At 38.1% G+C, this 15,566-nt stretch overlaps 1 protein-coding gene across 3 annotated transcripts in view; it reads right to left on the bottom strand.

Annotated features, from left to right (window-relative positions):
* Positions 1-15,566, bottom strand: part of Gtf2a1l (general transcription factor IIA subunit 1 like) — a 62,891-nt gene that overhangs the window by 23,790 nt on the left and 23,535 nt on the right. The gene's annotated exons all lie outside the window — the stretch shown is intronic.

Genomic DNA, 15,566 nt, shown 5'->3' with positions numbered 1-15,566 from the left:
TAAGAAGAATATATGCAGTGTATTATTTGTTGAAACTGTACTTTCGATTTGATTTGAAACTGTCTCATTGCTATATGTTTATCAATAAAACTTTGAAAAGGAAAAAAAAAGTGTAACACACACTCATGATGAAAACCCAACAGAAAATTGGAATAAATGGTCTTTATCTCAATCTGATTTTAAAAACGTATGACAAGCCAATAGTCAACATCATACTAAATGGTCAAAAACTGACAGCTCTAAAATCAGGAACAAGACAAGGATGTCCACAATCAACCTATTCAATATAGTCCTGGAAACATTAGTGAGAACAATTACACAAGAGAAAAAAAATAAAAGGAAAAAAGGTAGGAAAAGAAGTTACATTATCATTATTTGCAGATGAAATGATATGATACACAGACCTCAAAAACTCCACCAAAAGGATTTTAAATTAATAACCAAATTCAGTCATGGAGCTGGATACAAAGTCAACACTCAAAAATCAATTGCCTTTTTGCACACAAATAATAAACTCACTGAGAAAGAAATTAGAGAAACCACCCCCTTCACACTAGCATTGAAAAAAAAACAAAATACTTAGGAATCAATCTAACAAATGAGATTAAAAAAGATCTTTATATTGAAAACTACAGAACTCTGAAAAGAGAGATTGAAAAGGATATCAGAAAATGGAACAATATCCCTTGATCTGGGGTAGGAAGAACCAACATGGTGAAAATGGCCAGACTTGCAAATTTGCTAGACAGATTAATGCAATCCTGATCAAAATACCAAGCACATACTTCATAAAGTTAGAGAAAACAATCCTAAAATTCATTTGGAACCACAAGAACCCTAGAAATGCAAAAACAATTCTAGGCAACAAACGGCAAGGCAGAAGGCATCATAATCCCCAATTTGAAATTATACTATGAAATTACTGTGATAAAAACAGTATGGTACTGGTAAAAACACAGACCCAAAGATCAGTGGAGCACACTAGAAGATACAGAAACAGCTCCAAACACATTCAGCCACCCTATTTTGGCAAAGGGGAGACACATTCACTGGAAGAATGGCAGCTTCTTTAATAAATGGTATTAGGAAAAGTGGTTTTCTACATGCCAAAGACTAAAATTAGACCTATGTCTCTCATCATGCCCTAAACTAAAATCAGACTGGATCAAAATCCAAATAATAAAACAGAAACATTAAATCTTCTGGAAGAATGCAGTCCCACATGACGCCGATGCCCCAGCCCCAGGGTATGCTAAGCCAGTGACCAAATCCAGATGTGGGGACATACACCTGCAATCCCAGTGCTGGGGAGGCTGAAAATAGGAGGATCACTACAAGTCCAAGCTGTGTAGTAAGACCCCTTACAAAACACATAAGTGGGGGAAAAAAAAAGGTAGAACTCTAAAAGCATAGATATAAGCAAAGACTTTAAGAACAAAACCCTTTCTATATGGAAAATATAACAAAGAAACAATAACTTGGATCTGATCTTATTAAGCTTTTGCACAGCAAAAGAAATCACCAACAGAGTGAAGAGACAACCCACAGAAACCAAAAGCAAAAAAAAAAAAAAAAAAACTCAGATCTTCCTCAAAGGACTAATATCAAGAATATATAAAGAACTCAAATCATACTCTCCCAATTTAAAGACCCAACCCAAAAATGGACATCTGAAATGAATACACATTCTTAATAAACAGCAAATAAACATATGAAAAAATGTTAAATATCAATAGTCATTTGAGACAAATTAAAACAATACTAAGATTCCATCTCACTCCAAAAAGAAGTCTATTTTCAAGAAATCAACCAATAACAAATACTGGTGAGGATAAGGAGAAAAGGGAACCCTGACCTTGCCTGTTGGTGGGAGTGCAGACTAGTATAGCCACTGTGGAAATCAGTGTGGAGATTCCTCAAACACTAGGACTAGAGATCCATTGTTAGGTATCTTCCCGAAAGAATTAGAAGCATCATACAACAGCAACATATCAACATCCATGTTTATAGCAGCACAGTTTGTAACAGCCACATCTTGGAAACAGTACAAATGTCCATCAACTGATGAATGCATAAAAAGATGTTTTTTTTTCATACAATGGATAAGTAGTCTGTCATAAAGGGTAAACTTGAGACATTTCTAGGTAAATGAAGGTACCTTGATACCAAACTCTTAAGCAAAATAAATCAGACACGTGTAAATATCTCATGGTTTCTCTCCTGTGAGAAACCAAAAGTGTAGGTAAGGACCAAAATGTATAGCAGATGTTGTGAAATGGAAGTAAACGTTCAAATGGAAAAGGCAACTAGGGAAGGGGAAGGGAGAGAAAGAAGGGACAAGAATAAAAAGGGCAGAAGGAATAAATGGAGACAAAGCTTTTGTAAATAAGGAAGGGAAGTGGGATTGAAGGGAGGGTAGGGGAATGGGAAAAAAAGAATCAAGATATAGCTGTGCAGGTACAAATTCCCTATCATGAATGTGACCATTACGTATATCTAGAGTTTACCAATAAACTTAATTAAAAATAATTCCCAACTCCCTGAAACCTGATCTATGGGATACTGGTAAGAGGAAGCATCAAAAATCAAACAGATGAATTACACGAAATGATAAGAAACAAACAAAAAACATGGATCAATAAGGTAACTCAGTGGGCTCAAAGATGATAGAACAGAAGGCGGACATGATAAACAAAATAATCACTGTGCTAAACACAAAAATACCTACCAGGAATGACTAGGTCAGCAAAGAGTCAGAGTCTGTGAGAAGTACCAAATAGAGATCCAGTGAATTCAAAAAAGCAAAAACAAAAAACAGGCTACGGAAAGTACGGGCAGCAGAAGAGAGCAGGAGATCTAAAAGACTGTGCTGATGAAAGTGACCGTCATTCAGAGATAATTTAAACACAAAAGATCATGGAAAATGGATCTAATATCTGCTAGATGATACAAAGAAGACAAATAATATTAGCTGAAATTAGTGAAAAATCAGAAGATAATACAAATGTTTTTTTTAAACCCTGCTCACAGCAGAAAACTTTGCAAGTAAGGGTAAAAAATTTAACATAAAGGTAATCAAGGAATATAGAAACCCATATAGCTATTAATATAAAAGAACTTTTGTACAACACATCATAATGAAAAATTCTGAAAGTCCAAAACAAGGACAGAATCTTAAAAGCTTTTATAAGAACAACAAATCAACTAGGTACCCCAACACTTGGGAAACTGCAGTAGGAAGATTGACAGCTTGGGATATGTAGTTCAGAGCCAGCCTGAACTACAGAGTGAGATCCTGTCTCAAAAAAGAAAGGCAGGCAGGCAGGCAGGCAGGCAGGCAGGCAGACAATCACTTACAAAGGTCAACCTATTAGAATTACAACAGACTTGCTCAGCAGACTAAAGTGCCTGCTTAGGCAGAGCAGAGGCTGTGGTTCCATCCCCGGGGTGCCATGTCAGCCCCACCCCACTTCATCAGAGGAGCTCCAATCTTTGCAGCCATGCCACTTCGGAGGAGGTTGATCTTCGTAGCCACCACCAGTTCCTTGGAGGAGCTCTGGTCTTCACAGTCAGAGTGGAAGGAAGGTGAGAGGATTGACAGATGCTGCAGCTGCTGCTCCTTCTTCTGCTCTTTGCTGTTCTCTGCTGCCAGGAACTGCTGCCTTCTGCTTTGTGCCACCCTGCCCTGGAGCTAGCCGAGGATGGACTGAACCTCCACTGTGAGCTAGCTAACCTTTCCTTCCTTAACTTTGGGTGCCGGGTATTTTGTCCCAAAAAGTACAAAGTAGCGGAGACAGACAGTGACACTTGCATAACCATGTTAACAGCAACACAACTCATAATAGCAATATCTTGAAAGTGGACTAGATGTCCAACAGATGAATAGATATACAAATGTGGTATTTATATATACAATTTAGTACAGCAAATCCCCAACTTACAGGTAAGTCCAACACTAACATCATAAATGAGCTAGTTTTAATTTTACAGTCACCTTAAAATTATGGTACAGTATAATACAACAACCAGCATATAGAGGATTGCATGGAGTGAACTGACAAGGAGAGTTCCTAGCTGGAGAAGGAAGGGTAGGTGGGAGATGGTGGAGCAGCAATGGGGATGGAAGGCAAGATGGGATTCTGCTCATGCTTGTCAGTGGCACAGGTTTTGGACAGGTTCAATTCTGTCTACCATCTTGAAAAAAGCACTCCAGAGAGGCCTGGGAAGTAGCTCTTTCTTCTCACCAAAGCTGCTCAGTAGTCCTGGATGGCACTCTGAATGGCTGCTACAACCTTTGTGTATCACTCTACACTGGAATCCCGTGCCTCAAAAGCAAACTGGGCGTCTTCAAGTAAAGAGACCTTCTTGCCATTTCCTGTGCAGTCTGTAACTCTCCTTCATTCTTTGGTTATATTTTCTTCTCAGCTCTCCCTGTCTTCTCACTGGGGGGCTAATTTCATCAGGTCCTCATCTATAAGCTCCTCATGTTGCACAGCAAGGAGTCCAATTAAGTCATCCCCTTGCATATGTAGCTCCCACTTAGTAAGGGTCATTAAGACCTCTTTGGACTCCTTATCCATTTTCTCAAGTCCATGAACTTTATGGACAAACTGGAGGGAAAGGTTTCCCAAACCCCATCCATGGTAATGGCTGAAACCTCATGCCAAGCAAAGTTGATGTTCTTTTTATAGCCCTGTAGACATCACAGTCCTTCCAAAATTGTCACAAGGTTGTTCCTGTTTCATCAATTCCTTCACTGCCTGACAGAAAGTATGGCTTAGTCCATATGTTGGATGAGCACCATAGTATTCAGTGGCAGACACACCAATTTGATGTGGGAATGGAAGTCATCCACGAATTGGAGGTGACCTGGCACACCGTCAAGAAGCAAAAGAATGCTGAATGGGCTATTCCTTCAAACAAGATTTCTCCATCTCTGAGATGAAGCAGTCAGAAAAGCAGCCCTGCAAAACAGCCTGTGTAACTTGGCTTCCACAGTTAGTCTTCCACACAGACCAAGAGCCCTGGCTCTGTTTCTGAGAGCTGTTGGGGTCTCTGCATGGTTAATTAAAGAGACATTAGTTTCGTATCACTGGAACCATTGCCACCAAACAACAGAACAAGCCTGTCCTCTGCTGCTTTGAAGCCTGGCGCCGACCTCTCCTCCTACTGATGTAGCTTCATTCCAGGTCCCCTTGCAGTACAGTGTGGCTCACTGACGCTCAAGGGCTGTCAGGGTTAGCAAGTATCTGCGCCGTCAGTTCCTCGAGCCCTGCTGGAAACGACTGCACAGCCTCAGCAGCTTCTCTCGCAGCCTCCTCACTTGCTTTCCCCCAGGGAAGTCAGTTCTCCTCTCCGAGCTGGCAGTAAAGGGTGCGCCCTGTTCTCTCCTTTTCTTAAGCCTCAGACAGGCTTTTAGCTTGCTCCTGAAGGGGCATCAGGATGCACGGAACCTGCCATTGCTGTTCCTCCTGCACTCACGGACTGAGGGGCTTCTCACTGTCCTGTCATTTTACCACACTTTTTAAATATATTTGTTGACTTCACTGGCGCAGCAGACTTCGCCTGTTCTTTGTCCTTTAGAATTGTGCCAACAGTTGACATGTTTTAAGGATGAGCAAAGTCTACCATCTTTTCCCCTCAGTTCATTATTTTCACTTTTGTTTCCATGGTTACTGCTCCACTTTTCCCAGCATCCCCTCCTCATCACCACTGCCCTCCCTCTTCTTCCAGCCACCCAGGGCTCCCACGGACCCTGCACTAATATACACTGTCACACTGTACAGCAAGCACACAGCAGCACAGCTGTGACAACCTCTGGCAGACGTGAGAGCCACTTGCATGATTTGTTCACATCTACAAATGTTCATAATCCAAGTTCCATTCAACAAAATGAAACAAAAAAACACTAGCTGGGAAGATAGCTCAGGACATAAGTGCCTGCCTGGCAAGTGCTAGCTCCTGAGTCTTATCCCCAGTAAAAAAAACAAAACAAGTTCCATTCATATCAGTGAAAGTTCACAACTCGAAGGCTCCTGAGTCAGGGCTTAAGGATTGAATCACAAAGGATAAAGCTGAGTCATCTGTGGGAAACTTGGTGCACTTTGAGACCGTAACGTTAAGTGAGACAAATCGGACATGCAACTTTACAGACTGCACATTTTCTCCTCTCTGAGAAACCCAAAGCATAAATAAAGAGTAAAACAGAAGACGGATAATATGAAATAAGGAGACATACTTTGCAAGTAGAAGGGGTGCAGAGAGGGAGGGCTAGAGAGGAACACTTAAGACACATTGCATTCATGTCCAACTCAAGGTGAATGTAGTCATTACGTACTGAAAACATGTACTGACACAAATCTTTAAAATATCAAAAGAAGTACAGTATTTTTAACTCATTTGATGAAACTTTATTGCCTTATACTCAAGGAAAAATGCAGACTAATATTCTTCATGAATATGGGGCAAAATTCTCAGTGAAATGTTAGCAAAATGAAACCAGCATTATATATAAAACAGACAGTACCTGCTTTGGTTCAGACACCTGTTCAGAGAAAAGCATGATGGGAAAATATCTCCTGACCTGAGTGTTCCTTTTTCAATGTGAATTTTCATTTAAATTATTTTGAAATATTTAAACATTTTCTTTGATCTTAAAAATCGTGTAAAGTGGGGCTGAGAAGGGAAGAAGGGTGAGTCAGTCACTAAGAATAATGCAATAATTACTGCAACCATTTTCCCATCATTCATTCAGGGCATTCTCTGTACCCTTTAAGATAGCCATCTTTAAAAACAAAAAAAAGATATCCATCTTCTTTTCCAACCTCAGCATTTCACTTGAAAGATTTTATTGCATGAAAAATTCCACAGGTCAATAAATTTGGAGGAAAATGAGTATTGACCCAACAGAGGAAAAATAATCAAGTTTTCAGGGCTTTTATTTTTTAATTTTTTAATTGTGTAAAACATGAGACAAAACATATAAAGTAGAATTTTAATGTAAAAATATTCTTTGCCATAATCACCAGTGTTATTCGAGGCATTGTTAGTGTGTGCAGTGTCCATTTCCCACACCTTTCTTCAAATTTCTTCTATTTTTATCATGAATTTTTTTTTTTTTTTTTTTTTTTCTAAATGTAGAGTGAAAGGCTGGCCTGATAACTCAGCAGATTTTTTTTTTTTTTTTTGCGGAACCAGGAATTGAAATCAGGCCCTTGTGCTTGAGGCACTTATTCTACTGAGCCATCTCCCCAGCCCTCATGAATTCCCTTTTAATCACCTGTAGGTTATTTAAAATTCCTATACCTTAATGGGGAAAACAAAGATACTACCACCAAACATAATGGCACATACCTGCAATCCGTGCACAAAGGGATCTCCTGAGACAGGAGGATCTCCTTGAGTTCAAGGTCAGCCTGGATTACACAGCAAGAACCTGTCTCAAAAAAAGGGGGTGAGGAATTCTATCACATAACTAAAGAAGGTTTATCCTAAGATAGTATCCAGAAGTTGAATATTTAAAGTTGATCAATGTACTTCACCACATAAGAAAATAAAAGAATACTATTTGGTTTCAACAGACATGACAAAAATACTTTAAAAGTTCAACAACTCATGGTAAAATCTCACAGCGAACTTAGGCTAAACACAGAGGGCATTTTGGCATCTACAAAAATACTTAACAACCAACACAGTATTCACCAATGAAAGAGTGAACATTTCTTCCTAAAGCAAGCATATCTGCTCTCATAACTCATTACTACTTCTGTAGTGGAAGTCTCAGTACAGTAAGTCAAGAAAAACTTAACTCAGAAAGAATAAACTGTTTTTATTCACAAAAAGATTACATTATGGTCTACAAAATACAATTTCAAGGTGCATACAAAATTACCAAAACTAATAAGTAGTTTTAACAAAGTAGCAGAACATAAGATCAATTTTAAAAAATCAACTGTGTGTCTATGTAGTAGCAACAAATAACTAGAAATTAAAAATTTAAAAACAGTACCATTTAAAGCAGCAAGAGCAAGTTATCCATACACAAGGGACCTCAATAATTCTTATTTCCAGCAGAACACTGACACAGACAAGGCACTAAGATGGTGTATTTCAAGTCCTTAAGATGAGGAAGGAGTTGAATCCACTCTCCCCCTTGGTAATACCCTGTCTGCAGTAGTCCATATACCTACTCACAGACCAAGGCACCACTGTATCACACTGTGAGAGCACAACTCACTTTCATGGGGAACTAAGCCATCCTCATAGATTCAACACACTGTGAAACAGACATTAATCTATTCATAAACCCCAGGACCGAGTACCTTCCCGTAGGCTCTTACCCTAAAAGACTAACTCAGGACCATGGTACTGGAGAACCAAACTCTAGAACATGAACCTCTGGGGAACAAACCGACAGTCTAAATCACAGCACTCCTCCATCAAAAGGCACGGGCACAGACTTGCAGGATTTATTTTTTAAAAAACACAGGATTTGACTATATATTCTCCATAAGAAAACTAGCTTTTGATCTAAGGACATGCATAGGTTGAAATTGAAAGAATAGAAAAGTAAAATTCCACACAAACAGCAACCAAAAGAGAGCTATGAAGGCTACATTATTATCAGAGAAAGTAGACTGTAGGTCAAAAGGTGCTACAAAAAGCCAAAGAAAAACATTATACAATGATAACAGCATCAATTCACCAAGGAAGTATAATGATTATACCAGGTCCAACAAACGTGAGAGCAGCCAAATATGCAACAAGCATTTACAAGCTTGACCAGAGACAGAAAGCTTTGCGATAACATAAGACTGCACTATGCCACTTTTAATAAAGGATACATCAGAAGATCAACAAGGAAGTGAAGTTAATAATATGAATCAAAGGGCCTTAGATAAAAAGTTCTCTGCCCAATAAAAGCAGAATACATATTTTTCTAAAATAATATTCTCTAACATCAACCATGATAAGACGAAAACAAGTGAACAAATTTTACAAGATTAAAATCACAATATGTGCTTTATCTCAATGAAACTAGCAAATATAGGAAATAAGAAAATGACAAAAATAATATAAATAATAAATTCAAAGTGAATGAAAAGCCAGGCCGGAGAGCACAGACTGGGAGCTCCAGGCCCCTGGGACTAAGGAAGGATGACCATGAACTCAAGCCAGCCTGGCAACCTGGCAACTCCAGAAGACTCAGTCTCAAAGTTGAAAAAAGTAAAATTAAAAAATGGGCTGAGTGTGTAGCTTGAGGTTAAGCCCTGGGTTCAATCCCCAGAAGAAGAATGAGAGAAGTTAAATAACTAGATTATGATAGAAGTAAAACTGGAAAATCAACAAATACGCAGAAGCTAAACATATCTTAAAGACCCAATGGGTCAAAGAAGAAATCACAAGGGAAATTATAAACTATCTTGAAACATATAAAAATGAAAATACACCAAAACTTAGAAGATATAATGAGAACAATGCTAAAAAAAGAATTTTATAGCTATAAATGTTTACATTTTAAAAGACTAATCTGAAATTAATCTATAAAGAACTAAGGAAAAATCAAACTCAGAGTTAGCAGAAGACAAGAACAATGATTACAGTTGAGAAAAAATGGAGAATATATTAAAAAAAAAAAAACAAGAGTTGGTTCTTCAAAAATATCAAGACAATAGGTAAATATTTATATGTAGGCCAAAGAAGACTCAAATAACTAAAATAAATAAAGCAAGGACACAACTACTGATTTTATAATAACAAAAACAACTAGAAACACACATCTACCAAGATTTATTCATGAAAATATAGAAAATTTGAACAGATTTAACTAGTACGGAGAATGAATTATAAATCAAAAAGTCCCTAAAATAAATAAATAAAGCCTAAGACCAGATTTAACACCTATCCTCTTCAAACTCTTCCAAAATTTGGAAAGGAACACCTCCAAAGTGTTCTAGAATGAAAACATTACCCTGATACCAAAGCCAGACAAAGACACTACAAGAAAATCACACATGAATACTGACATTAAAAATCTCCCATAACAAACTACCCAACAGAATTAGTAATACATTAAAAGACCCTGTGCCATGACAAGTGAGATTTATCCCTGGCATGAAAGGATGGTTTAACATATAAAAAACAACCAAAGTCAATGACAAAAGCCTGAGAAGTTTTCTTAACAATTAGGAGAAAGACAAGAATGTCTGCTTCTACCACTTCTGTTTGGGAAAGTCCTAAAAGTACTGGCTAGGACATATAGGCAAGGAAAAAAATACAACCAAATTTGAAAAAAAGTAGTGAACCTATCTCTATTGAAAATGCTTTCACACACAGAAAATTCTAAAGATTTTATAAAATAAAAAGGAACGATAAATGAATTATGTAAAGTTGTAGAATTATAAAGCCAGTACACAAAAATCAGTTGGATTTGTATACACTAACAACAACCTTAAAATGAAATTAAGAAAATAATTTCATTTATAATAGAATCAAAACGAACAATTAGGAATAAATTTAACCAAGGGGGAAAAAAACTTATACACTGAACATTACAAAACATTACCAAGAGAAATTAAAGAAGGCACAAATAAGTATAAAGACATCCTACTCACGGATTTCAATACTACAAAAAGCTTCCTGAAGACAGTCAATCAAAATCCCAGGAACAGTATTTGCACAATTTAACAAAGCAGTCCTAAAATTCATACACAATCTCAAAGGACCTTAGATGGCCAAACAATTTCAAAAAAGAAGAATCAGACTGGAACTCTCACATACCCTAATACCAAAATGTATTGCACAGCTACTGTACAGTAAGGACAACAGCGTGGTACTGCATAAAGACAGACACAGGTCAAGGACCCAAACTTCCCCAGAAGAGCCTCAAATACACAGCCAAATGATTTTCCTCAAGGGTATCAAGTCTCAATGGGGAATAAACGATCTTCTCAACAAATGGTGCTCCGGAAGTTAGACATCCAACCATAAGAAGCTGCAGAGTTACATACAAAATTTAATGTTGGGATAAGGAGGAGTTAAAATAGAGATGTACAAAATGACCTACGGGACATGTGGGACAAGGAACCGAAAACCAGAATTGCAGCAGCAGAGGGAGTAACCATGAACACCTGAAACTCGTCAGGGTCATCCTGGTTTTGTGTACTCGCTCCCAGATACCTAGCAGGTTCTCACGATTCAAGGCACACACGATAAATTTGCTTTGTGAACTGAAAGTAACTTAAAGACTGAGACTCAATAAACATAAAAATAAAGACCAAAGGCGGCACGGCAGCTTTTTGCTCAAGCCCTCACTTTGTTTGCATGGAGTGTCCTTGTGTCTTTGATTGTGGCCGGCACCAGTGACTCTATCCCAGCAATTTAACTCAAAATAACTAAAGACCTAAACATAAGTACTCAAACTATATAGAAAATTGAGGAAAACTTCACCATTAAATTTAGCAATGATTTACTGGATATTCATTAAAACCACTGTCAACTTAATAAAATATAGATAAAATGGATTTCATCAAAAGTAAAAATTTCTGTGCACCAAAGCCAGCCCCGTGAGGATACATTATAAATCATGCATTTGATAAGAGGCTAAGAACCAGAATGTCTAAAGAACAACTCATCAACAAAAACGTAAATATCCTAATTTTAAAATGAACAAAGGATTTCAATAGGCATTTCTTGGAGACGATATAAAGATGTTCAATGTCATCATTTAAGGAAATGTACATCGAAACCCTAAGGTACACTTCAAACACATTAATCTGATCATTATTGAAAGCACACACCTCATAGACAGTGAGGAGAGGTGAGGATGTGAGGAAACCATGATCTTACAACTGCTGATGGGGATGTAAAGTAGAACAGACTCACAAAAAACAATACTACTGTTCCAAATAAAATTTAAAACAAAGTTATTATATGATTCAGTAATTCTATGTCCAAAAGATTTCAAAGAGATGCTTGTAGACCAGCTTTACAGCAGCATTAACCACAATACCACAAATGAAGGGAAAACCATATTTTCCACAAGTAGGTAAATGAATAAACAAAATACAGTATATACATGCAGTGGAAAATTAGGCAGCCAGAAAAGGAAAGAAATCTCTCTCAACACATGCTACAACATGAACTCTGAAGAAGGTATGAGAAACATAAAGAAACAGAAAAGAGTAAAGATTGATTCCATTTAAGTCAGGTAACTAAAGTAGTCAAATAGGGCACCTGCAACTGAGAGCATAAATAATGAGCTATTGTTAACAGCAGCGGAATTTCTGTTTGGGAAGATACACTTCTGGATAGAGATGGTGGTAACCTGCACTATAATGTAAATATATTTGCTTCCACTAAATTGTAGAGCTAAAATTAAAACAATAAATATTATGATATGTTTTACAACAAAAGAAAGATAAAATAGAAATTAATCAATACTGGTAATATACTGTCAAGTACATGGTAAAACTGATATAGAGTACTGGTGGCAGAAAAACTAGCACATCCTCTTATGGCAACTAACTTCAAATATAGCAGAAATTTTTAGTTTTTTCTCAACAATCTCATCATTTTAAAAATGTATTTTATAGAGCCGGGAAGATGGCTCAGTAGAGTAAGTGCTTCCCTGGCAAGCACAAGGGCCTGAGTTCAATCCCCGATTCCGCAAAAAAAAAAAAAAAGTATTTTATAAATACAGTGCAAATGATGAGTAAAGATGCTATTTATGTTCGTAAGTACTATTTATAATAGCACCCAAAACCATAAAATACCTAGATAAAAATATAAAAAGTACATGCATTATGCACTGTGAGAACCTGAAAACATCAAGGAGAAAAGTAAGAAACCTACATGAATAGAAAATGCATCATGTCCACAAACCGCAAGACTCTCAGCACTGTGAAGATGTCAATTCTCCCTTTGATAGACTCCCCACAACCCAAATCACAGTCCCAGAAGCTTGTTTTTGTTTGTTATTAATGTTAACAAGCTCATTCTAACATTTGTATTCACACACAAAGGAATCATAATAGCCAGATGATTTTGAAAAAGAACAAATCTCATATTCATTCCCCAATGTCCTTAAACTGTCATGAATAAGACAGTGTGATTAATAGCAAAAAACCAGACATGAACTAATGAAATGAAATAGATGCTCAGAAATAAACCAACAGATATGTTCACTGATTTTCATTAATAGTGAAGTGCTTAGACACTTGGTGTGCTTTAGGAAGCTCAATGCAGAAATAGTAGTCCTTTCAACAAGTGATACTAAAACAACTGGATATCCACACACTGAAAAGAAAACTCAGTAAATAAATGTCAGCCCTAGGGCTGGAAGACAGCTCAGCAGACTAACCACCCAGGTTCGATCCCCAGCACCACATGCTGCACGGGCCCTGCCCCCAGGCGCACTGAGCCAGCTACAGAGACAGGGTGTGATAGCACACACCTATGATCCCAGTGCTGGGAAGGCCAAAACAGGAGGATCACTACAAGTCCACACTGCATCGTAAGACCCTGTACTAAAATACATAAATTAAACAAAATAAAAAATAAACTTAAATCCTCATCTCATACCACGTATAAAAGAAAAAAGAGTGGGTCATAGTCCTAAAATCTGTAACTATAAAAAGTTTCAGAAAAATGACAGGGCTGGGGAGATAGCTCAGCAGCATCAGGGCTTGCCTGGCAAGCACAAGGTCCCAAGTTCAATTCCTGGGAAAGTAAGCAAGCAAGGAAGGAAGCAAACATGACAAAAATCTTTGCAGATACTCATGAAAAAGAAGGCAAAAAGGTAAGTAAATCAGACTTCAACATCATAAACTTCTCTCAACAAATCAGTGATAAATAGCAAAGGTGCAAAAGAACTACAACTCTTATACGCTACAGAAATGTAAAACTACACTATCCGTTGTTGAAAAATAAAAAATAAATAAATAAAAAATTAAAAAAAAAAAACCTCCACTATCCGTTGCTGATCCAGATACAGCTACATTAGGAATAGGTTTGACAGCTTATTATAAACGTGTATCACATGACCTAGCAGTTCCACTCCTACATACTCAGGAGGTACGTATACACACACAGCATATAAGTGTCTTCAGGGACTTTGCTCATTAATACCAAAGATGGAGGGGAAAACCCAAACATCCTGCTAGGAGCTGACACACTCAGGCCCTGAAGTGGGCTTTTCCTGTTAACAGTCTCAAGCACTGAAATCCCCACATCCCAGAATCTTCTGTTGTAAAATGAATCAGAACACCCTAGCACTTGCCAGATGAGTGAGTTTGAGAACTAGGAAGATTCCAGGTGTCTCAGTTACCTTTCTCTCACTGCTGGGACAAAATACCTGACACCCAAAATTAACGGAGGAAAGATTTATTTAGCTCACAGTTTGTGGAGGTTTCAGTCCATACTTGGCTGGCTCCAAGGCAGAGTGGCACGCGGCAGAGGGCAGCCGTTCATGGAGGAGAAAACAGCAAAGAGCAACGGGAAGGGCAGCAGCAGCTGCCTCTCTCCTTTTCTTCTTATACCATACGCAGGCTACCCTGGGATGGAGGTGTGGAACTCCCACAAACTTTGTGCCTCCTCCTGCACAGGATGAGGATGTTTATAAAGATCCTGGCTCCCTGCTGAGTCACTTAACCTTCTAAACTTCTCCAGTTGACACAATGTATCACCCAGTACACAGGACTCCTCCAATTTAATTCATATAACATCATCTTGTTTTTCTTAAATTTCTGAGGTTCTCCTTACCCTGGGAGAAGAGTAAGATTACAAAGCCAAATTTAATTTCAGTAACTGCAAAAACAGTTTTATCATTCTCAATTTCTTCAGAAACATTTCAAACAAACATGGAAAAGTTCATCTGATTATGTGACTCCAATGTCCTCTGAGGTGGTAATTTGACAAAAATAGCCAACAGCTTTGCAACAACATTCATAATTGATGCTGCGGGACATAAATAGTATGATTTAAATCTTTCATTAAGCCCTGCCTCCCCCACACAGATCATCAATAAACTCCTCAGGTCAGAATGCTAGGAGGGGCTTTTGCTCCCTCAGGAGGAGTAAACGACTCCCTGAGGACTAAGCACAAACTCCAAACACTGTCTTTCGGGAAGCCAGAAAATTCTGCATAAAGAAGAACTTAACATTCTGCCCACATTTTTATAAATGTATCAGAAAGAAAATAGTTCAAAACCCGGGCTTTCATGTATTTTATGTCAGTGATGAGACTTTTAGAAGTCCCAGCCGGGTCTCATCACTGGTGCATGCCACGAGCTAAAACTGACAGCGGTACATTCCTGAAGCCGAAGAGAGAAGTTAAAAAGAAGATGTGGAACTGTCCCAAAATGTCCCTTGCCCAAAAGAAAGATCAGCTCTTTCCCATCTTGCAAGATGGCGGGTGAAAAAACTGAGAAGCCAGACACTAAAGAGAAGAAACCCGAAGCCCAGAAGGCTTCTGCCAGTGGCACTGGTAAAAAGGGTAAGATGAAGAAGGCAAAAAAGTCCAAGAAGGGGCAGCCCCACTGCAGCCGAAATCCTGTCCTAGTTAGAGGA

The sequence above is a fragment of the Octodon degus genome, unplaced genomic scaffold (genome assembly GCF_000260255.1).
Source record: "Octodon degus isolate 3935 unplaced genomic scaffold, OctDeg1.0 scaffold00020, whole genome shotgun sequence".
In the NCBI taxonomy this organism is placed as follows: domain Eukaryota; kingdom Metazoa; phylum Chordata; class Mammalia; order Rodentia; family Octodontidae; genus Octodon; species Octodon degus.
This window is presented reverse-complemented; position numbering and strand designations above follow the sequence as displayed.